Source organism: Rhinopithecus roxellana, chromosome 15 (genome assembly GCF_007565055.1).
Source record: "Rhinopithecus roxellana isolate Shanxi Qingling chromosome 15, ASM756505v1, whole genome shotgun sequence".
Classification (NCBI taxonomy): Eukaryota; Metazoa; Chordata; class Mammalia; order Primates; family Cercopithecidae; genus Rhinopithecus; species Rhinopithecus roxellana.
This window is the reverse complement of record NC_044563.1, coordinates 103,208,284-103,234,111: the sequence shown is the minus strand read 5'-3', so window position 1 is coordinate 103,234,111 and position 25,828 is coordinate 103,208,284. Positions and strand designations below refer to the sequence as shown.

Genomic DNA, 25,828 nt, shown 5'->3' with positions numbered 1-25,828 from the left:
ACTTTAGCTGAAAACAAGCCAACTCCCCAAAGCAAAGTCATCTACCCGACCTGCAGTTGACTGCTGACACATGAAAGAGCCCTGCTGAGAATAGAACTGCCCAGCTGAGCTGAGCTCAAATTGCTGACCACAGCATTGAGAACTAAATAAATTGCTTTGTTTATAGCCACTTACCAAATCCACTTTTAGAGTGGTTTACTGATACAAATTAAAAAATATATATATATTAACTATCAACATAATGAAATACTGATCACTGATATTTAAAATATCAGTGATAATGGCTAAATAATTTTATGACATAATATTAAGTTAAAATAGTTTAATACAAATGCCATTCTAGAAACTATGATAGCAACTATGCAATTTTATGTAAGTATGTAAAAAGTGCATGTGGAAAGGAGCATTGTTTTATGAGTGGTGGAATTAAGCATTGATGTCATCATTATTTTTAAATTTCATTTAATGGGATATTGCATTTTCTAAGGAAAATATTTGATAGAATAAAAAGTCTAAGTCATTCTCAGGTTGTAGGATATTGTGTTGTGACATTATTAAATCAGCAAAAAGCATAAACCTGGTGTTTTGCCCCCACCCTCCAATGTTATAATAGAAAAAATGAACAAAATAGTCCAATAGGACCATTTCAAAAATGAGAAGAAATCTCATTATTAATTAGTAATTCCAGTAAAATTCACATTAGCTTATTTTATACTTATGATCAGAGTGCAAGAATTTAAAATTAAAGTGGAGATTTAAATACTCCATGCACCATAAAACCTATTTAAATAGTGAAAGATATTGATAGCAGCTAAACTCTTCTGTGCCAAAGGTCGGCATTTAAGTGTTAAAGGTGACTGACCTGAGGTAAGGAAGAAAGTTTAGGCAATAATTCTAAAACTTGCTACCCCTTCAGTGGTCATTCCTTTATCAAATGTCTATGTATACATTACAAATGCATTGCCCCAGGAAAATGAAACTGACTTACTCGCCAAACCTAAAGAATTGTATAGCAATTTCAAAGGGATGTCCTTGGAAATTCACCCTTGACCAATATATCCAGTAGGCTGCTGAAACACAATGCTGTTTTTTCTAGCTGAGTATGCACATTCGCAGCATCCAGAGGGATGTGGAGCTTGGCTTCCCTCTTACGTTATGAGGGCAATTTATTTTGACAGCTTTCACAGCCCCCAAAAGTTGTCAGACATCCAACATGCTGCAGATTGAACTCTAAGCATTAAAAAAGCCCCTCAGCCTGAATTTGAAAGCAGGGAGGTGGGAACTAGAATCAAAGACAGCAGAGCAGAATTTGTGTCTTGCTCTTTTCTTACCCAAGCCCAAAGCTCAGAACAAAATTGTTTTTTACTTAGGTTTGGTCACTGTCCATTCTTTTCTCCACATTTAATGGATCTCTCTCAACCCTAAATTTCCCATTATGGTGTCAATTCATTCATTTCTCAATCGGTAAATTCCATTTCCACCAGTCATTGAATAGCTTCTCTCTCTTCTCTGAAAAGGCAAATCAAGTCTCCCCACCCTCAATTCTTCTGTGTTTTCCACATCCACAATCTCTTCCTTAAGTATGGCAAGAGGTTGTCCTTTTAGTAAAGCAAATTTCATTGAGATGCCATTGACCTAGTTTGAGTGTTGACAATGAACAGCCCTGTGGAACTTATCACTCATTATAAGGATCACCATCAAGGGCATTTTTCATTACATCATAGAGTGTCCTATTTATGAAGCATTCCAAAATAAATCCTTTTCTCATCTTTTTTTTCTTTTTTTTTTTCTTTTTTTTTTTTTTTGAGACAGAGTCTCCTCACTGTCACCCAGGCTGGAGAGGAGTGGCATGATCTCCACTCACTGCAAGCTCCGCCTCCCAGGTTCACGCCATTCTCCTGCCTCAGCCTCCAGAGCAACTGGGACTACAGGCACTGGCCACCACGCCAGGCTAATTTTTTGTATTTTTAGTAGAGATGGGGGTCTCACTGTGTCAGCCAGGATGATCTTGATCTCCTGACCTTGTGATCCACCCACCTCAGACTCCCAAAGTGCTGGGGTTACAGGCATAAGCCACCACGCCTGGCTTCTCACCTTTTTTTTTTCCAAAAAATTGTTGTGCTCCCCCCATGTACTTTTTTCTCTGCTTATTTCTTTTTATTTGTTTACATTTAAAAAACACTGTAAATTTTTGTAAGCAATACTATAGGTGATTAACTCAAGAGAAGTGTAAAGAGTACCATGCTTTAACAATTCATTATCATCCATGGCTTTCTTTGCCTTCCCTCTTGATTTTCTGTATTATTTCACTGTACTTTTTTGTTGTCATTTGCTGATGATGTTCATGTATCTCTTTAGCTAACATTTTCCAAACAATCTGTATATGTTCAGGCACTGTTTTAAGTACATAGCATATTTTAAATTATTTTAATTTTCATTTTCTAGTATGCGAGATAGCTACTGCAATCATCTCAGTTTTTGAGAGAGAAAAAAATGAGATGCAAAGAGATTGAGTAACTTCCCTAAGGTCACACAGCTAGTGAGTGGAGAAGTCACTCTGTGGTAGATTAAATTATTTCTGGAAGAAAACACAAAGGAGAGCTTGCAGTACTTGAGCAAGACATTGGAATGATTTAATTAATGCAAAGGTAATCCCATTAGGGAAGTCAATTTGCCTAAACCACTTAGTTGACAGAACAATTTTGCTGTTCTGTTTTATAGCCTGTTGGAGAATCCCTCAAACGTCATGTCACTAATGGCTCTTTCCAAAGTTTGAAGAGATTTGGCCACTATCTCGAATTGTAAGTCGAAGGTTAAGGGACTTTGCCAATGAAAGTTAGAAGAGTACAATGAACTAAAACTTTATGTTTGCTAACAGGCAGTCTCATGACTTTCAGGATTGTGAAACGTGTTTCCTGTGATGGTTTTCATGTTTGCTCTCTCTTGAAAAGTTGAGTTGGTTTCACTTAGGTGAGATACATTTATGCTTAACAGATCCCAACTATTTAAATAAATAATGATGTATGTATACATTAGCCGAGGACATTAGTTTGAATTTTGCAACACTGAACTTTCAGTTTTTGCTATTAAAAATTGACTAGTATAGGATTACATAGAGACTTTTACTTTCAAAAAGAAAGTAGTGTCATTCTTTCTGAGAGTTTTAAAGGAGAAAAAACTGTTGTTAAAACTAGAATCAATGCTAAAATCTTCCCTTCTGATTTGGTCTCAGTCTAAAGTACCGTATCTGCCTAGCTACCTTATAATAGACAATTTCTAGCAGAGATCTGGCCTTAAAGCTTTCATAATTGAAGGAAGAGGCCTACCATATACTAAAACTCAGAAAATGACAAATTCCTCAAGCAAAGGAGTCCAGCAGCTGAACAGCCAGAAAAAAAAAAAAAAACAATTTTTTACTACAAATGAAATAAGTAAATTCAAGTTTTCTTTTCATTCATCCAACCTGCCAAAAAACCATCTGTCCATTCAACAAATATCTGTTGAGTTCCAGGCATAGTATTCAGTATTGGTTATTGTGGAGGGTACTTTTTTGTTTGTTCTTTCACATTCACTCCCTACCATTCTCCATCCCATTCTATACTTCAGATGGCAGATCACTATATATGGATTTATATGGATTTCATTGCTCCCTATATTCTAGTTGAGCTTGGCCAGTGGAGGCACTAATGGAGGACTGGAGGTTGGGGAGAAAGTAAGCAAGGTGCTTATTTCTTGTGCTCCTCACTGTTGGACTACTGTTTGACAGTGGCTATATTACTTCATGAAGGCTGCAGCTTCTAACAGGCTACCTAGTCTTTTCTAAAGCTACAGCTCTCAGTGAGTTCTTGTAGCCACTCATTGCCTTTCCTCTTTCAGATATCAGGATAATAAAGTCTTCCTCCTCTTGCTAAGTGATATGGTTTGGCTCTGTGTCCCTACCCAAATCTCATGTTGAATTGTAATTACCAATGTTGGAGGAGGGACCTGGTGGGAGGTGACTGGATCACGGGGGCAGATTTTCCCCATGCTGCCCTATTGACAGTGAGTGAGTTATCATGAAATCTGATGGTGTAAGTGTGTGTGGCACTTCCCCCTTTGCTCTCTCTTTCTTCTACTCTGCCACAGTAAGACGTGCTTGCTTCCCCTTTGCCCTCTGTCATGATTGTAAGTTTCCTGAGGCCTCCCAGTCATGCTTCCTGTTAAGCCTGTGGAACTATGAGTCAGTTAACCCTTTTTTCTTTATAAATTACCCAGTCTCAGGTAAGTATTTAAAGTAGTGTAAAAACAGACTAATAAACTAATCTAAAGGTGCTTTGCCATCTTTTGGTTTCTTTTAACCAAGATTTCCTCATAAAGATCCTTTTTATTCAAACTTTTTTCAATTACCCCTTTTTGGAATACCACCTATGTCTTACAAAAACCATGACATTATAGGATATATTGGTCATTTAAAAAGTCAGTCTTTGATCTTATTGTATTTACAGTTTAGCAAAGCTATAACCTTTATATATTGTGAAACTTTCTCACACTGATAAGGAGTAGGCTTGATAAGCAGTACATACTTGACATTAATATTCCCATTCTGAATTCTGAAAATAGCTACTTTATTTCATTCAGGCTTTATGATAAATTTGCAATACATCTTTATGTACTTTTCCCTTGTAATACTTCTTTTAAATTATTTCCAACGCCTTCCCTTTCCTACTAAGCAGCAGCATTTACTATACTATTCAATGCCTAGTACATCGTTAAATGTTAGATAATTCAACCCAGAATATAATCACATGGAGAATTTAATGTGAGTCAACACAATAGCAAGTGGATGTGTGTTTATAATGAGGCTCTTCATTAACCTGAACATTTTCTCTGGCCCTGTCAGGATCAGATCACAGGAGGGGGTCAGAACACATTGCCACAGGAGGACTATCCACATGCTAGAGGATAAAATAAAAGGGATGACCCTGAGGAAAGGAAATGTTAGCTGAATCATAGAGCAAATATTGTCAGCTCAGATAAAGGGAGCACAGATCAAGCCTAGGCAGATCAATAATTTCTGGTTCTAAACAACCAATTCCAGGAAAGTCAGCCTGAGAACTAAATGTAGAGGTGTTGCCATCATTAGCAGCAAAAAAAAAAAAAAAAAAAAAAAAAAAAAAAAAAAAAAAAAAAAAAAAAAAAAACCTCACCTAGAAAAATCCACACAAATGGTAGGGGAATGACATGATCCTAAGCTGGGATAAATAAAGAAAAATGCAGAATAAAGTCAAATTGGTGGTATACATAAAAAACATCTCCTTACTCATAGGAAACACTGCTGGGAAGCTGGAGAAATGCAAAAGCAAAAATATATGTAAAAAAACATTGAACCAAATGGATATATGTTGAAGAGAAATAGCTAGCTGAGATATCAGGAAAATACTGCTGAACTCTGTAGACACATCTAGGATTTCAGCCTTTGGTCAAGTAACAGTTTAACTCTTCAAAATACAATAGGGTAAAACATATTGATTGAACCCAGCCACATTCCATTAGTTCTGTCGGCAAACAAGTCTACCCTCAAGTTTTTTGATACTCATTACTAATAGCTGGAATGATGCTGGAAGGTTTGATATGTTAGGCGCTCAGTTTGATCATAACTCCTCCGCCATCCTAGGAAGCTAGATCAAATTGTGTTGCATTCTGAAAACTGCCTCATATTTGAAAATAAGTAAAACTTTGACATTTTCAACTGATAATATATATCTTATAAATTAGAAGAGATCTGGATCACTTATTTTTAAAATCATAACTTTTAATATGCCCAGATGATTTCTTGTGCCAATCATTATACAGGTTAGTAATAGAGATTATATGTAAAAATAAATAGATAGAAATATAGATAAATATTGCATGATCAAATAAGTTAAGAAAAAATTGGGCCAAACATATTTTTCACGTGTCTTTATTGTTAGAATTCAGTTTCCAGTCTAACGATGTGTACCATCATACTCTAGATGAACTACAGCAGGTGGAGTTCCCCAAAAGTATCTTATAGGTAGACTATATTCTTTTTTTTTTTTTTTTTTGGGACGGAGTCTCGCTCTGTCACCCAGGCTGGAGGGCAGTGGTACGATCTCGGCTCACTGCAAGCTCCGCCTCCCAGGTTCACGCCATTCTCCTGCCTCAGCCTCCCAAGTAGCTGGGACTACAGACGCCCGCCACCTCGTCCGGCTAGTTTTTTTTTTGTTGTTTTTTTTTTTTTTGTTTTGTTTTTTTGTATGGTTTTTTTAGTAGAGACGGGGTTTCACCGTGTTAGGCAGGATGGTCTCGATCTCCTGACCTCGTGATCCACCTGTCTTGGCCTCCCAGAGTGCTGGGATTACAGGCTTGAGCCACCGCGCCCAGCCGGTAGACTATATTCTTAATGAAACATCTCATAAAATCAGAATTTCATGGATTTCAGAAAATGATGCTTTTGGTATATTAAATAATTTATTTTATATTTTATTTATTTTATATACATATATATTGACGCTTAAAAAATTTGTGTGTCATCCTTGTATGGGGGTCATGCTAATCTTCTCTGTATTGTTCCAACTTTAGTATGTGTTCAGCCTAAGGGAGCACTATACTAAACATTTTATAGCAGTCTTGAGTATGTACGTTGAATTGTTGGAAGAACTTGAGATCATCCAACAAAACCTCCAACACAATTGGAAATTCCCATCCTATGTAAGTGTGGTGAGGGAGGGCAGGCAGCCTCTCTTGAAGCACCTCCAAGGAGGGTAAATTCCCTGCTCAATGAGTCATCATGTCTTGCCTTCAGGCAACTCTGGATTTTAAAAATGCTTTCTCTATTCTGAGCTATAATTTTTTTAAATAAATTCTACCATTGGTGCTAGCTTTGTCCTCAGAAGAATACAGGATAAATTTACTCATTCTTTCTCAGCTTCTCTGAGTTCACTCAAATTTTTCTCAGGTGATATGATTTCTAAGCCTTTCACAAATCTCATCCTGGAATTACTCTGGATTTCCTCTAATTCTTCAAAATATTATGCCAACAATTGCACTCAATATTCTGGGTGTGTGGTTTAATCAATGCAGAGAAGAATAAGACTACAACTTCCTACCTAAACTCTTTTCTTCCTGATCATGCCAGAGTTTTGCAGTCACTTCACATTGTGTACTCACATTAAGTTTGAGATCAACTCATTGCCCCATAACATTATTTCAGTGAATTATTGCCACAGCATGTCTTTTCTCCCCTATACTTAGGCAATTTATTTTTGAAGCCTAAATGCCTATCACTGGGTTCTGCACAGTTTCATATAGAAACAACCGAGACGGGCGGATCACGAGGTCAGGAGATCGAGACCATCCTGGCTAACACGGTGAAACCCCGTCTCTACTAAAAAAAATACAAAAACTAGCCCGGCGAGGTGGCGGGCGCCTGTAGTCCCAGCTCCTCGGGAGGCTGAGGCAGGAGAATGGCGTAAACCCGGGAGGCGGAGCTTGCAGTGAGCTGAGATCCGACCACTGCACTCCAGCCTGGGCGACAGAGCGAGACTCCGTCTCAAAAAAAAAAAAAAAAAAAAAAAAAAAAGAAAGAAACAACCCATTGTTTTCTTCAGTGAATACAATTTTATCCTTAGAAGAATTCAAGATAATAATAAGAAACATCAAAAATGGTAAGTTACAATTCTTTAAGTTCACAGAGTGCTTGAACACATGCTATTTTACGTTCTACCCATACCAGATAGAGAAGTTAGGTATTATTAGCATCAATTTAGAAATGAAGAAACTGAGGCATCAGGCATACTATAATTTGATATCCACATGTCTCGTAAGTGGAACGCCATGATTAAAACCCCATCTTCTGCCACCAATCCAAACTTCTATCATATCCCAAGTACTTTTCAGTAGAAAATATAAGCCAGGTTCTATAAGTCCAAGAATTCTGTAATGAATGTTCCATTCAGCAGTGCCAGTGGGCTAGGGAACTGTCTTTTCTTCATTCTACAGCACTTGGTAATTCACTATAAACTTAGCCAAACCAAGCATGCAGGCCTAGAGTAAAAATTCCTATATAGCAAGCTCTTCTGCTCTCAGATTCTACACTGCTTCTTTTAAAATGCTTTTTAAAAAATTTTCTATCTATAAACAGAGACAGTCATTAACATGAATGGTAATTATTCTATTTTAGAAGTGATTATTTATGGGTAAAAATGTCATTTCTATGTTAAAATCCAAAAAAAAAAAAATGTTTCCTCTATTTATTATTTCTTTCACTTAGCTGACAATTTTCAAGAACATGGGAAACGAAAGTTGGAAGACATCTATACATTTGTATCAATGTAATGGATTGAAATTACATCCATTTGGAAATAGATATATAATGGCTTTAAAATAATAATCAAAGAATTACAGAGGCTAAAGAGTCAGAATCCCAGGGCTGGGATACCCAACCCCATCAGGGATATGAGAAAATAATACTTCTATGGACACCAGTCATCAGTTTGAGAGTGAGAGGCTACTGTATATATGTTTTCAGCCAGAATGTTTGAAACATTAGGGTATTTGCAAATGATCCTCAAGGACACAGGGAAAACAACTATTATATAGCCCCATCCAGAATTGCTCCAGAGTAGTCAAAATTAACAAAGGTCTATCTGGGGAGTAAGCAAGGCCATCTGTCTCCAGACATGGCCATTAGAATCTGAAGTGACAACCAGAAAGACCAGATATATTTTCTGATGATTATCTCTATAAAATTACTGACAAAAGCCCATGTTGAATCATGAAATAAAAATATTTAACGTTTAGAGACATAAGGCAATCCTCAAAAAATTCACATTCTCCAAAAAATTCCTTCATTTAATAAAACCAGGTGGTAATCAATAAACTCATTAGTAATGAGATTTTCTAACTTTAGTTTCTGGCATAAGAATATGCCTATTTTTGTCTGAAACAACACTAAGTATTATTATTATGTATCATTAACAAATAAACTAAATTTGTATGCTTTTTATTGACAAGCAAGTGATTTTCAAACATATTTTTGAATTATTATTATCATATAATAAAACTGTGGTAGATTGGAATAAAAGCCATTTTATTTTGTGGTTTCACTCATCAAGGTAGTCTGTTTATCTACCCAACTGTATTTTGCATTTTTGCTCATCAAGGTAGATTTTGTTCATCCACAGTATGCCTTCATGAGTTGCTTTAGACCAGCAGAATGTGGTAGACATGATATTGTTTGAGGGCACAGTTCAACCCACAGCAAGGATATTCTTAATTGAAGTGGGAAGTTAACTACAAAAACTACTATTGAAAACCGAAAGAAAGGATGATTATAAAATAATTGAAAAGACCATTACATACAGTAACTTGAATAATTGAAAATATGCCAAATGAATTTTTATATATGGATATGGAGATTTCAAATAACATTGAAAATGTTATTTGCCTTTTCTGAGCTATGTAAGGGGCAGGTATAAAAAAAAAAAGAGTAGACTTTAAAGAAAATGCATTCAATTGAAAGTAGAATGTAGAGAAATTAATAAAATAACCAAGTACTACTTAATTCATAATTTTTAAAATGGCTAATGCATGCAGGGCTTAATACCTAGGTGATGGGTTGATAGGTGCAGCAAACCACCATGGCACACATTTAACAAACCTGCATGCCCTGCACATATATCCCAGAAATTAAAATAAAATAAGATATTAAAAAATTGTCATGTTTTTAGTATTTCTACCCTTCTAATTTTTTTAAAAAAATCAAAAAATAGCTTCAGGATAAAGATTAATTGGAAAATAAGGTCGTAAAACGTCTTGTAAGACCTAAGTAAGATTTAAGGTGGTACCTAGTAAAACCTTTTTGTAGTTCACTAGTCTCTTGATCAACACGGGTTGCAATAAGGATCCTCATTCACATCTGGACCTAAAGCAAATTACAAGGCTTTAGACATCAAGTTTGGTGACATGTTTGGATGGGACATGTGCGGTCTTGCAAGGAAGTCAAAATATTTTGCATGCTGAAGAGAAAGGACTCAATGGACACAGAAGATGGTCAGTAGCAGATTGCTATAGTACTAACTCCGAAAGAACCATACTTCCTAGTATTTAAGCAATTAGGTAGACCTTCCCACACTGATTCTGGCCTTAGGAATATGACTTACTTTGGCCCCTAGGGTGTCAACAAATATAAAACAAGCAGAAATTTTATAAGCGCTGTTATATTGAGGCTTGATACTTCAAAATGCAGCTTCTACTGGGTGAAGAAGCCAGACATGAAGGAGCATGTGGAGAGACAGCTTTCTGGGCAATCCAGCTGAGGTACCTATTATGCGAGCAAGACCGCTGTAGAACACGAGCCTCAACTGAGCCTCCAGATGAATGCAATTCCATGAGAAAGTCAAGGCGACACTAGCAAAAAAGTCAATCCAACCTACAGAATTATGAGAAATAAACTAATTATTACTTTAAGTCACTATGTTATGAGACAGTTTGTCATGCAACAATAGATAACTTCTATATAAGGTAAATCCAATGTAGTATTTTCCATTCCATCTAATACACTTTGAACTTTGAAATTAAAGCATTGAGTAAATACAAAATTTCAATTAAACTTTCTCTTTGAGACAGTATTTTTTTCTGTATACATTTTAATTGCATGTACCACACTTTGCTAATAATTCTTATATTTATATTCAAGTTTCTTTATAAATCATATATACTGCCAGGTCAGCAAAGCTCATCTGAATAAATTTTCTTTGTGAAAAAGAGTAGAGATTTTCTTTTTAATTTTAGTGTCGAATAGTGAATGTTCATCCTCAAGTATTAAGACATAATTCAAACTCCTTACTTCTTTTCCTCTTCCTCCTTCTTCTTTTTAATGCCCACCTGCTGAAGAAATCTATCTGACACAGCCAAACGAAAGAATATGGATATATTATGTTATATTTCATAGTTAAAATAAAGTCTCAGTTTGATTTTATTTTCTTTTTACTTTGTTTTTGCTTTTGGTACTCTGAAATGGGCATAAGATGATGTGAGGAAATTAATATTATTACATAGTGTAGTAGATATTATTATTCACCAAAATATACTTTTTCTCTGTATCTATATAATCAAAAATAATATACCTCCACATGCCTATTATATGTGGCCTTAAGACTATTGTCATGAAGTTGAACAGAAGTTTCCTATGTTATTTTGGGGCCAGAGTATTTAATTGTTGTGCTTGAGTCTTCAGTGCTCTATTCAACATAAGCATTGTTATGTTGAGATAGTGCTGTTATTGAATAATGGAACTTTTATCAGCTAGTATTTCAGAGTAAAGACCACATGGAGTAGAGGCTCATAACAAGACAGACATGCATTGTGAACAAGAAATAATCCTTTATCTTTAACCCACTGGGATTTGGGGGTGTTTGTTACTATGGCAATACCTAATCTATCCTGCCTCCTACACACTACCATTGCTTAGCAAGCCAAGGTTCCACTACTGGCTGGTCCTGAATCTCTCAACCTTCCTCTTTAATTTTTCTGTCAAAACTGTGCGCTATGTAGATCCTTTAATTGGTAGATTGCACTGTTAACATCACTGTTTATTATGATAGCTAAAAGGGAAGGCCTGTATTTCCTTGTGCTACATATTTGGGAAACCAAATAATTAGAAGACTATAATGAGTATCTTTCAGGCCTTCAATCTGAATTTCCCAGGGACATGAGGTTGTTATTATAGATAAGTTGAATAATTCCTTCATAATGGAAGTGGAGAATCTGTCATACCTCCAAAAGAAAAAATAATTTCTATTTGCAGTTCTAAACTTGTCTAGTACTGAAAAGGAAATGATTGAGCTTGGTAATATGATGAATAGATTTTAATGCCTGAATTAAACTGACTGTTCATTTTTAACCACACAAGACTATAAGCTATGTGAAAAGAGATCCATGTATTGCTCAAAGAGATATGACAGTGTTTGCTACATAGTAGGTGCTGAATAAACAGTTGTTAAGGCAATACATAATATTCTATTTTAAAGTACCCTTTTCTTGACAAATCACAACTTTCATGACAAGTGGGAATGCTGACAAGTAATGCATTTTGGAGACCAAATACTTAAGATTGTTTAATTCATTTGCCATAAATTAGTTCATGTGACCTCCTCACACCCCTAATGAGTATTTCTTATAAACAAGTAAGCTAACGCTCTGAATTATTCCATAACTGTCTCAAAAGTCAACAAATTAACCATTGGAAGGTCATTTATTTTCTAATTCCCAGATTAAAACATTTTTTAAGCCACTGTTTCCCAAGCGCTTGTCTTTTGAATCCATTTTCACTACTGTGAGAATGTGACTTCATACATCTATCTGTGCTATTATTTAGTGAGCATGTATTTGATTGCCACACTTGTTTAACTTGAACTTATCTTAAATGAGTGTTTATATCACGACAATAATGAGAAAATGAATATAATTGGCTATATATAAAAGGTAACTATAAAAATGAATTCAATTAAAGCAAATAATTAAACTCTTGCCAGATATTGCCTGACAAATGCTCTGAGGTGGCGGACCATTCTCTTTTAATATAAAAAGAAGTTAGGAAACGAAAGACATGTTAACACCAAACTGGGATTTTCTCCTTGATATAATCAGATAAAATGAAATAGAATTAAAAATGCAAATTTTTAAATTAGGTATCCCATTCTTAAGTGTTATTTAAAATTAAATTTATTTATATTCTCCAAACCAACTGCTAAGTGCATGTTCTGCAACTTGTAAATGTTCTCTGGGCTACCAAGCTTCTCAAAACCCATATGTTGGTGGAAGTATATGTTCTTTTTTCCTCTATTTTTTTAATATTATGCTTTCTCCTAAACATACATATACAGATATTTATGTATATAACCAGTTCAATTTTTCTACATTATTTTAGAAAAAACACTTTTTCAGCGCACCTACCTTTATTTACACAATATTAAACATGCTTGTCTTAATGTCAGTGTTAGTGCCTATTTTGTTTATTTGTAATTTACTGAAAAAAGTTTTTTCAAGTCAAAATTCAAATGGATTTTTCAATTGTAATTTTTTTTTTTTTTTTTTTTTTTTTTTTTTTTTTTTTTTTTTTGAGGCGGAGTCTTGCTCTGTCGCCCAGACTGGAGTGCAGTGGCCGGATCTCAGCTCACTGCAAGCTCCGCCTCCCGGGTTTACGCCATTCTCCTGCCTCAGCCTCCCGAGGAGCTGGGACTACAGGCGCCCGCCACCTCGCCCGGCTAGTTTTTGTATTTTTTTTAGTAGAGACGGGGTTTCACCGTGTTAGCCAGGATGGTCTCAATGTCCCGACCTCGTGATCCGCCCGTCTCGGCCTCCCAAAGTGCTGGGATTACAGGCTTGAGCCACCGCGCCCGGCCCTTCAATTGTAATTTTATCTGCCTCAATGGATTATTTTTCCTAAGACCTCTTCCATTAATAAAATCCCCTTTTCAAATTCTTATTTTTATTTTATTCATAATTTCCAAGGCAGATTTCTTAGTATTCCACATTCACTGCCTCCCTTTTGTGACCACAGACTAGCTCCTTAGCTCCTCGAAGACTCTGATGATTATTTTTAACTAATTATCTAAGGTCACCATTAACATCTTAGTTGTTACAGGTTATAAACCCTTTTCTCCCCACATGAGTTTACATGAACTCTCAACTTCCTTTACTTCTGTGAAGTTGGGATCACTTGGCTTTAACTGTATATGATTACATCTTCTCTCTTATGGCTTCATGTAGCACCTCTCTGCAAATAAATACCAACCACCAAGCTCCAGATTCTGTTTAGTTATTTACTTTCCATAGGAGACTAGATCCTCTTGACTAAAAAGAGAGAATAGGATGTGTAACTCAAACTCTCCATTCCACAGACACAAAATCAAACGTGACTTTCTGTGCCTCCTAACTGCTCACTCCTCAAGTATTTCTCTCCTTTGTTTCCTATTACTCTTGTTGTCACTTTCGTCTGTACAGTATTGTAATCTTAAAATCTTGGTATCATCTCATTGGCACTACATTTAAGCAATTGCTAATTCTTATGTTCTACCTGAAAAATATCCATCTCTGTCCTCATTCTGAGTGTCAGTAATGCAGTTTTTTATATTACTTGTCTTATTTTATCAAAGTCTTTACTATTCCCCTCTCTTCTAGTCTATTTTAATTCATCTTGAGCAAGATTGAGAGCTTGTTTATGTCATCTTATAATGACACATCTGGTTATGTTACTTCTCTGCCTCAAATCATACAATATCTCGCAAGTATCCCAAAATAAAGTTAAAACTTCTTAGTCTGGAATTCAAGTCCTTATATCATCCAGACATTTACTGTATTAAACCTGAACTATGAAATTTTTGTTTACTTTTCATCTTTTATTGATCAATTAAAATTAGGTGAATTTAAATGATATAATTTCTAAAAATTTTGATCCAAGAAAAAATAAGTAAATAATACATTCATTTGCCAATTGTTTCATGTAAAGCTCAGGCCATTTTTTAAAGTGTGAATTTACCAACTGCATCAATCACATATTTTTTGGAATATTAGAGTAAGTTCTTGGAAACATTTTTGAAGCAACTTATGTGTACATTCTTCTATATTTACAAATTTGTTCCTCCACACTTTTATAATTGTCTATCCTCCAACCAATAATTATGCCATAATTTGTATGTATTTCATCTATGCTGTGTGTTTTCCATGCACTAAATTTGCATTTATAGAAGAGAAACATTTTTCTTTTTGCAGGTGTATTTCTTTTCTACATGCTTTAAATTGCTATATATATACAATAACAGGAAACATTATTATAAATTGTTCAGAAATAAAAATAACTTATTTTAGTTAACCATGCAACCAATTTGTAGAGGTAGAAATGCACAAAGATTGGATCAAGTGGTGCAGCAGCCCAAGAGTTCAGTATGTCATAAGCATCAGAAATTGTGCCTTACAGAAAGCAAAGATTTTTCAGCAACTTGAAAAATTGTGCCTTACAGAAAGCAGAGGTTTTTCAGCAACTCAAAGTTGTTTAAAGGAGATATGCTGAAATTTCTATTTTCCATTATAAAGATAGTTCTAACCTTTACCTCTGTATTTTCTCCATTCATCCCATTCAAACGTACAACTACTTTAAACATACGTATTCATCTTAAATTGCAACTCAAATTTCATTTTTTATGTTGTTTGTGGGTGTCCTTACCTGAAATTCTTTTCCTATTTAAACTACAGTAACATTTGTATACATGGATTTTGTGTGATATTTTTTCCTTTGAATTATAGTTATGACCGTGTATATTTTGTTTGTTACATGTGCTGGAAGTATCAGTGTGTTTGGGTGAGGGACAAAGGACAAGATGGAGGAAGGTGAACAAGAAGGCACAATCCATGTTGCTTCTGGGTTCTTCCTCACCAACTTTCCCACATGCAGGAAAATGCAGCCTGCGCCTGGGAAGATGCAGATCAACCGAGCATGCGCCAGGTGAGGTCAATTCGAAGAGATCGAAACTTACCCTGCGAGGCCTATGGAGACGCCCAATCACGCCCTTATCCCGCCCACTGCTCTCCCCCTTCCAGTACCAATGCACAAAAGTCCGCTGCCTGCAGGAGCTGGCGTGACTTCTTCGCCCCCGCGTTCGTGGACTGGAGAACCTCACCCCAGAGCGCCAGCGTGACTTCCCTGGCCCCCCACACCTGAGGACCAGAGAACCTCGCTGGAGAGTGTGTGCATATTTGCAATAAAAGGCTGCCGCTTTCTTATGTACTTTGGCCTCATGTTTAATTACTTAGCTCTCCTAAATTAAGTTACATTAAATTAAATTAAGACACAGTGTTGTTTCTGATGCACCTTGTTATTGTCAGAAGCATTTGAACCAGAGCGACCCTATCCTGAATAGGTACTGAGTAAAATAAGGCTGAGACCTACTGGGCTGCATTCCTAAGCGGTTAGGTATTCTTAGTCACGGGATGAGATAGGAGGTCAGCACAAGACACAAGACACAAAGACCCTGCTTTTGAAACAGGATGAGGGAAAGAAGCTGACTAAAACTCACCAAATGGCAATAAAAGTTACCTCTATTCATCCTCACTGCTCGTTATACACTAATTAGAATGCATTATACTGTTAAAAGACACTCCCATCATCACCATGACATCTTACAAATGCCGTGACAACATCCAGAAGTTACCCTATGTGGTCTAAAAAGGGGAAGAACTCTCAGATCTGGAAAACTCATGAATAATCCAACCCTTGTGTAGCATATAATCAAGAAATAACTATAAATATACTCAGTTGAGCAACCTTTGCCACTGCTCTGGCTATGGAGTAGTTGTCAGGCCTCTGAGCCCAAGCTAAGCCATCATATCCCCAGTGACCTGCACGTAGACATCCAGATAGCCTGAAGCAACTGAAGATCTGCAGAAGTGAAAATAGCCTTAACTGATGACATTCTACCATTGTGATTTGTTTCTGCCCCACCCTAACTGATCAATGTACTTTGTAATCTCCCACACCATTAAGAAGGTTCTTTATAATTCTCCCTGCCTTTGAGAATGTACTTTGTGAGATCCAACCCCTGCCCCCAAAACATGACTCTTAACTCCACAGCCTATCCCAAAACCTATAAGAACTAATGATAATCCACCACCCTTTGCTGACTCTCTTTTTGGACTCAGCCCTCCTGCACCCAGGTGATTAAAAAGCTTTATTGCTCACACAAAGCCTGTTTGGTGGTCTCTTCACACGGACATGTGTGAAAGTAGCCATTCTTTTATTCCTTTACTTCTTAATAAAGTTGTTTTCACTTTACTCTATGGACTTGCCCTGAATTCTTTCTTTCGTGAGGTCCAAAAACCCTCTTGGGGTCTGGATCAGACCCTTTTCCAGTAACAATATCTTTCACAGAATTTAGCATGAAGAAAGTAAAATGAGTGGTGTTATCATAACATCCCCAGGCCACTTCTTTGTGGATGTTGAGTTTTGGAGAAAAAGGATAAAATGGTAGAACTCATACAGAATATTATTAACAAATGTGGGTAGTTTCATCATAGATGCTCATTCATCAGATAGTTGGTAATTGAGTATATTTAAAATGAAAAATTTTAAATTTATTTTAAAACTTTTGTTTTAAGTTATTAAATAGAAGTTGCTGAAACAGACAACATTTATAGAAATGATGATATATCCTAATTGAAAAAATATTATGCAGTTACTTAAGATGATGTTTGAAGAGTATTTTGTAAAAGAGAAAAAAATTCTGATAATAAGTGAAAAAAGCAAGATACCAAACGAAAACTATGGTTTAAGCGTACTACTAAACCGTAACGGAAAAATGCTGGAAATTAAAACACAAATGTTAAGCAATTGTGGGTTGTTTGTTTCCTTCATTGTTTGTTTTGCTCAAATTTTCTACTATGGGCATTTTTATTTTTATGATAATAATGAAATAAATTGTGTCTTATTGTTTTTAAAGAAAGTTGCTCAATTTCCATTAATTGAATTAATCTTCTTTTATTAAGCAATTACACAATTACCAAAAAGAACAATGTGGGCAGAACGATGGTAAAAATCACTGCTGTTGTTAGCCCCAGGAATACAAATGAAGATGTAATGATATATTTTCAAAGTAAAAGGTGCTTGACTTTCAACTTCTAATCCAAAGATCAGATCAACAAGAGAAAAGCTAAATATGTGATTGAGATCACAATTTTTAATGTCCTACCTCAGAAGATAACAATAATGTCTTTTTCCCTTTAGGTAGCAAGGGCCTAAAATACTTTTTAGATATCTGCTATTTAATCTGGCAGAGTCTCTGGGAGATAAGAAAGGAACTAAACACACACAAGAGCAAAGACCGTAGCTTTTCATCTCTTAGATGTGACCTGGGCCAAAGAATATGAAGGTTTCCGGAGATTAAGGCGATCTCAATGGTACTAGGCTAATATACCCTCTGGGCGGCCTCATCCATTGTAACACTACTCTTTTCAAAGTTCAGGGCTAACCATAGGGGATGGTGGGGAAAGTGATTTCCAAGGAGAGTAGAAAATACTTAGGAGGAGAGCAAATAGACAAAGGACCAACATTAATAGCACCATCATTATGGCTAGAAGTTTCTCCATTTTCTTGAAAAATATTCGCAGATACCTTGCATGTGTATCTGTTAGTTATAAACTACACATAAAATCCTAATATCCCCCTACCAACAGAATAGACAGCCTCTTGGCCAAAAGGAACCCAGAGAAACCTTAAAAACTGAGTTTTCGGTTATAGTGGGAAGGGAGGTCAGACAAATTTCATTATACTCCCTCTACTTTAGAGTTTAGGAGCAACAACTTCCCAGCGTTAATGTTAAAATAGAGACCCTAAGACAGAACAGACTCTTTGTGACAATAAAATACCAAATTGGAAACAAGATCTAAGGCAATGCAAAGCAAGGATTTGGTCACCCTTGGCCACTATCAATCACGCTACATAGCATCCTTATCTTACCTTAAAGCATTATTTTGTGCTGATTCTAAATTTTAGACAGAACCTTACTCCTTTAACCAACTGCAAATTAAAGAATCTATGAATCCACCTATAACCTGTAAACTCCTGCTTCAAGATAGTCTACTGATCCTGTGTATACCTTTCAAGTATTGATTTATATCTTTGCCTGTAACTCCTGTCTTCCTGAAGTATATAAAAACACACTGTAATTCGACTGCCTTGGGATCCCTTACTCAAGGCTTCTTGGGTTTGTGTTTTCACAGGACCAGAGTCAACTATATTGGCTCAGAACAAATTGTTTTATTTATTTATTTATTTATTTACTTATTTACTTATTTTGAGATGGGTTCTCACTCTGTCGCCCAGACTGAAGGTTGTGGTACAATCATAGCTCACTGCATCTTTGAAACCCTAGGCTCAAGCAGTCTCCCACCTAGAGCCTCCTGAGTAGCTGGAACTAGGAGCACACCACCACAACCAGATAATGCATTTATTTATTTATTTATTTTTGTAAAGACAGACTCTCTCTGTGCTGAAGCTGGTCTCAAACTGCTGGCCTCGAGCAATTCTACCACCTCAGCCTCCCAATATGTCAGGCACAGTGGCATACGCTGGGATTAGAGGCATGTGCCACTGTGCCTGGCAGAATAAAGTTCTTTAAAATATTTTACAGAGTTGGTTGTTCCATTAACATACTAGTCATCCTAGGAATTTCCTCATTGTACAGTCAATAATTTTCCAAGTTAATTTGTCTTAAAAGGTAGTGTATTTCCTAGGGCTGCTGTAATGAAGCACCACAGATTGGCTTAAAACACCAGAGATGTATTGTCTTACACCTCTGAGGCTAGAAGTTCAAAATCAAGGTGTTGGCAGGGCTATGCTCCTACCCAAACCTCTAGAGGAGGATCCTCTTCTTATAAAAGACCAGTCATTGGATTAAATGCCCACTCAAATCTACTGTGACCCCATTTTAACTTAACTAACTGTATTTCCAATGACTTCATTTCAAAATAAAGGCATATTCTGAAGAAGTGAAAGTTAGGACGTCAACATGTCATTTAGGGTGGATACAATTCAACTAATAACAGGTGGGTAAAAAGAAAGATTCCCCCACCCAAACAATAAAAGCAAGATCAACGAACACTGTGAACACCCCAGGCCATTTGTTTTAGTAACACATCTATCATCATTTGAGAGCTGAGGAGATAAGGATAAAGCTACCTCATTACTTAACATAGACACATGGCTGTAAGGGTTGTGAGCATAAGTTTCTTCATCTCTCTATGACAGAAAAGAAAATTTTTTCTCCTTTCAATCTGCTAAAAATCTCTCTAATTTTGCAAAGTTTTGGCTGTGTTCCATTTCTGCCTAGACAAGCATTGTCTTTCAGGCTTCAGCAATCAAGAATGGGGGAGGGGCAAAACAATAAAACACAGATGTGCTAGACAAAGAAAGTAAAATTTAGGAGCTAGGGAAGGAGACAGAGATAGGGTAGCATTAAAAAGACAGGCATTTAGGAGTATCTGAAGTACGTGGTAAAATGGTAAGGAAAACATGGCAATATTAACAAATGGAATAACCAATTAATTGTTTCATTAATGAGTTTGACATATACAAATTAAGAACTTGAAGAATCTTTACATCCCTTGGACTTTCTAGGATGTAATTTCAATCTCAGTGATACCACACTATTGATCCACATAGGCTACATACACATTAATGTTATACATAAAATTGGGATAATGTTACTATGCTGAGTGATGCCAAGAAGAAGAAAAGATTATCCAATAAACCCTTTAAGCAGTGTCTGTCATATAATAAATGCTCAATAAAAGTGACAACACATATGCCTTCCTTCTACCTTACTGCTCACTGAATCCTTATAATTACTATATATAATACCAATAGAATACTAATTGCCCAGAGAACATTTAGTGACTCTTAACGCTCCAGAGATAGTACCATTTTTATATGAAAAAATCAAAAAGCACTCTGGCTAACATATCAAGCTGACATCCAGGAGAATTAGGTCTGGTTCCATGAGTTCATGCCCTTTGCACCAGTTACAATGGTAACCCTTACTGGACATCTACACAATAGGCATTTATTGAGTATATGCTGCATGTTCATCCAACCATTCATTCATCCATCAATCTAGCCATGCATCCATTTATCACTTATTCAAAAAAATACTTTCAGAGTGCCTGCATATGTCAGGCAGTGGTCTAGGAAGTGGATATACAGTGAAGAACCACACACTCTTTCCCTACTTTTATGGAGTTACATTCTAGTAGGGGGAATCAATAAGACTAAACATAAGAAAATAACATGATTTCTGGTTTTCTGGCTTCTGTGGCAAACACTGGAAATAAAATTTTAGGAGTGTAGGGGGCAGGAAGTGTGGGTATATAGGTGTAACAGAGTGCTTCAGACAAAGAAACAATATGTGAAAAGGATCAGAGGTAAAACTCATGGTGCATTTCTGAACTGCAACTCAGTCTATATTATACAGATGAACAAAAGAGATGGGGAAATGCTGGAAATACAACTAGAGGGATAAAGAATACAACAGGGTCCAGGACACATTAAATCATACATCAAGAATCAGGACTGTATCCTAAGACAAGGAGGTACAATTGAAAGATGTTAAATTGGGCATTTAAGCACTGTGTTTCACTGATATCTTTCCAACAGCAGTTATACAAATTTAGAGACTAAATGAAAAGATAACTAATTTGAGGATCTTGGCATAGAGTCCTTTCCCACCCTGGCTTCTGGCTTCTGGCTTCAGATGCGCCTCTTCCCATATCTATGCACATCTCGTTGGACTCAACTTTCCTTTCTGATTTCTGATTTTGAATACTTCCATTTTTCCTCTCTTCTCCCCACTACCAAACTGTCAACTCAGCTCATTTACTGAGCCCAAGAATTTGCACTTAGGCACTGCCTATAAGGAATTGTTGCGGCTTCAATACCAACTCCCTCTGCCACAAGGAAAAGCCTTAACTTGAAGTGTGATATTGCCTATGTCAATTTTGTGTCACCATTTTGGTAAAGGTGTTTGGTTTTAACTGGCTTAAAAGTTCCCTTTAGGCTGGGCGTGGTGACTCACCCTTCTAATCTCAGCACTTTAGGAGGCCAAGGCAAGCGAATTACTTGAAGCCAGGATTTCCAGACCAGGCTGGCCAAAGTGTTGAAACCCTGTCCCTAGTAAAAATACAAAAATTAGCCAGGTATGGTGGCGTGTGCCTGTAGTCCCAGCTACTCGGGACACTGAGGCACAAGAATTGCTTGTACCCCAGCCTGGGTGATGGAGCAAGACTCAGTCTCCAAAAAGAAAAAAAAAAAGGAAAAAAAATGCCCTTTAGAGGAATCAGGCACAATCACATTCATAGATCATCACAAATCAAATCCCTCCCTTAAAAGAGTCTATAACCAGGATGGATAAGGAGGAATGACAATGTCTTTATTTGAGACTAATATGACAATATTATTATGTATTTTGGGGAAATAGTAATATTTTATATCATATAATCATCATTTCTATCAATAGCACGGTATGAAAACTGTTTTCTCTATGATAATACATATGCTTATAAAGCATTTTCTTTTCATTATCTTGGAATATTCTCTTGGGCCATGGAGTAGTTGAAAAGAGTGATTTTCCCATGATCAGTGACATAAGTGGTAACATGTTAGTGGCTAGACACTTTGAGATTTAAATTAAACACAACCAAAATATATAATCAGATCTCTTTAGATGAAAAGTGATTCATAAAACACGTGGAGAAAAAAAGATAAATAAAACAAACAAGGTAGCCTTCAGCTATTTTGTCATTTTTGTTAGCTTTCACACATTTCTCCAAAAGTATGAATATATTTTGAGGAAATATTTTATGTTTCAAGGAGGAGTTTTACTCTAAAAATACCCATCCATTGATCTGAAGCACAAATTATGGCAAAAATCTTAATAGAAGTGGAAAGATCTGGGTTTTGAACCCAGGTGGAAGGTAAGAAAGAAGGGCTGGATAATGTACTATTGGTTCTCCTTTCCCTCAGTTGCCATGGGCATGCCAACTGGGAGATGGTTGTATAAAATTAAATAGCTAATCTAATAAAGCTATATCACTGGTGCTCTAAGAAGTTCTTGAATCCTTTTCATTAATTCACTTACTCATGTGTTCATTCGTTTTCCTCATTGTGGCATATTTTGTGAGTTGAAAGAACTACTACTAGTTTGCATTTGGAGCAATCAAATCCATATACTAGACACTAGCCTATGCTGACATCTCTTGAGCCTTATAACAATTAATGTGAATGAAGATATACTTTCAGATGACCAGTCAAGTTTCAGTGTCATAGGACATTTCGATTCAGGTAATGCAATTGCTTCCAGCACCTATGGTTGTGGGACACCACTGGAAGAAACAAGATTGGTGACCGGTCATGAGAGTCACTGCAGGTTATAATCAGTGTGGTCTCTAGTACACTAGACAGGGGACAGAAGGTAACACATGAAGAGGACTGATTCAATGACACCATTGACACTCTCTGGAGAAGGACATTTTGATAGGAGGGTGAACTCACATCATAAAGGAATGGGAAACTCTACATCACCTGGTATAAATATTGAAAGAGAGGTTAGTTAAACAGGACATGAAAATGATATTTAAGTTTCATAATGTCCTGATAAACAAAATATTTATAGGCTGATCTCTAGAAGTCATTTAAAAAGACCTCTATAAAATCTAAATTGTGAATATCCAATTGTACCAGATGTCAGCTTTTATGATTGTATCAATCTTCCTCCCTAAATAGATATTCTGAAAACCCATTGGGAACAGATGCATTTCAATACATTCCACTGGGTTCCAAACACCAGCACTTTTAGTCTATAAAATAATTACTACACAAAAAGAATATTATCATTATAAGAATACTATTTCCCAAGGGAGAACTCAAGTTTTTCTTTAGTTAAACTTTCTTTAAAATTAAAACAAAGGACATCTTTAGATAGAACTTTTAAAATCCAAGAATACCTAGCTTCTCCAATAAAAGCCATGTTATGTGTAACTGAGTCTTCTTCTGATTATATTTGGAAGCTATTTGGGACTAGTTTGTTTGTTAGGTTTTGTTTTGTTTTACAAAAAAGTATGGAACAGCTGCATTTATCATTTTAAAAAGCAGATATGGTTAAAAGCCATATATAAAGTGCTTCTTTCTTATCTAGTTGAATACTTAATATAGTATTTTTAAAATAAGGAGAAAATAATTACATAAACAAGATTTTATAGTTGGAATAAACTCTTCAGTTAAGAATAACAACCAATGGGAACAATAGTCACAGAGCTAAAACTAATTTATAGCAAGGGACTTATATACAATGTCTATTTTATCAATCAAGCTATGCCTTTCTTCACATGATATACTTGCTTAGATCTGTAAACAAAGCGTGGCATTTGATCTTTCAGTCATAATATTTTAGAATCTTCTGACTCTAGTTGCAGAGGTCTATACCATAATTGGCTATGAGCAAAATGGAAGGCTGGAGATCTATGTATGGCAATAATATTGAAGAGACTATTGAAAATGGGCAATGAACGATGGTGGGAAATGACCAGTGAGAAAGCATAAATTTAGGAGAAAACTAGAATAGACCTCAAAAACTGGATTTTGATCAATAGGTTATCCAAGCACCAAAAAGTCCATTAAACTTCTAGAATCAGGGAATTTAGCCAGCACAATCCTCAGGTTCATCCAGGAAATGCTGTGGGTCAGAGTGAAGCCTTAGATTAATACTGTTCAATTTTTTTAAAGCAGTTGGATCCCTTTATTTAAATGAAATTTTAGTCAGAAGCTCTGTATGTCAGTTAAAGTAAATCTGCTCTTCTTGGAGCAGGGTGTGGATGCTGCTAGCCACCTTCCCTTTGGGCTATGTGGGAGACGGTGTGGTGATCTTTGATCGGGGCACTGTGGCTGAAGGAAGCATAGTTTGAATTACCTCACTCTAAGAAAACACTTTCTGACCTCTGCGATTTGATGCTCCAGGTTTATAAGATAGCCCTTTGGACATATTTCTGATCTTATGATTTTCACGATGTTTTAGCAGAGTGAAAATAGTCCTGGTTTCAAAACAAAATGGAATTTGAATTTTTGCATTGTGATGCTAGGGATGTTGTTTAACCTTTCTGACTTTGAGCTTCTTCATCCAAATAAGATGGCAGAAACTTATTACTCTCACTTAATGAAGACTAATTAAGATGATGTATGTAATAGATGACAATGTTGATATTTACCCAAGCCCTGCTATGCTGGAAAACAATGAAGGTTAAGAAATCCCCCAACTCCCATCATTTCATGTTTCTGGAAATGCCTCGCTGCACAGACCCACACTACTCCGTATGAGTTAGGAAAGATTCAAGGGTGCCTCTTTGTTTCCTTATGACAAGGTCAGGCACAGACCCTCAAGATTCCCATGTTTTGCTTCACAAACGATTAGCTGAACTGTTTTGTTCCTACTGATCAGTCAGAACCAATTGTATATCAAGCAAACTTTGGTTAAGATTCTCCTCCTTCCCCAAGGTCCCTGAACTTTTACTTACACTCAGCCTGAGTCAGCATACAATCTTTCCTCAACAACCTCTCCCAAAATAGAGAACAGGCCCATTGCAGGGTAAAATGTTGTCTGATCTACTGTGCAATCAGGCTGCCACCACCTGTTCATCTCATTCATTTATGCACTTTCCCACATCGGGTTCTTCCTAGCCTTATTTGCTCCTTTCTATAAAAGAAAAGCTCCTTTCTCCATACAGATAGTTGCATATCTCATGGTTGGAAAGTTTCTACTTATTGTCAAAAATTATCCTCTCCCCTAGTTTAATAGTTACTTTCATACCTCTAGAAACAACGTCTTGAATGAAGTCTCATTTTACATAAGTAAAAATTTGTTTTTTATTTGACACATATTATATCACTAAGGAATTAAATAAGGAGGAAGATAGACAAGTGGTATAGTTTTTCATTTGCTGTCTTCTGGCGGATAGAAAAATCCAGGAAATAATACACATTTTTACCTTTTATACAATGGGAGTAAGAAGAGAGAGTGTTTCCAGAATCATAGCCATGATATTTGCCTTTCTAAAAGTAGACCTAGTAGTGTCATGATTGAATCATTGGTTATCAATAACAGCAGTTAAATGCCATTTCAAAGCAAAAAGTTTTCTGCAAAATGTAAAGCATTATATAAATGTTGATTGAGATGGCACAGTCAGAAAGTGTTTTCCCAGAACCAGGTTTTTAAAATTATCCTTCTTTCAG

The 25,828-nt window shown here is 36.2% G+C and overlaps 1 protein-coding gene and 1 non-coding gene across 3 annotated transcripts in view; both read right to left on the bottom strand.

Annotated features, from left to right (window-relative positions):
* The window catches only part of LRRC4C (leucine rich repeat containing 4C), a 1,344,784-nt gene that overhangs the window by 992,564 nt on the left and 326,392 nt on the right, over positions 1-25,828 (bottom strand). The gene's annotated exons all lie outside the window — the stretch shown is intronic.
* Positions 6,499-6,604, bottom strand: LOC115893712. Its single transcript, XR_004053774.1, has one exon. It is a non-coding gene; the product is annotated as a U6 spliceosomal RNA (small nuclear RNA).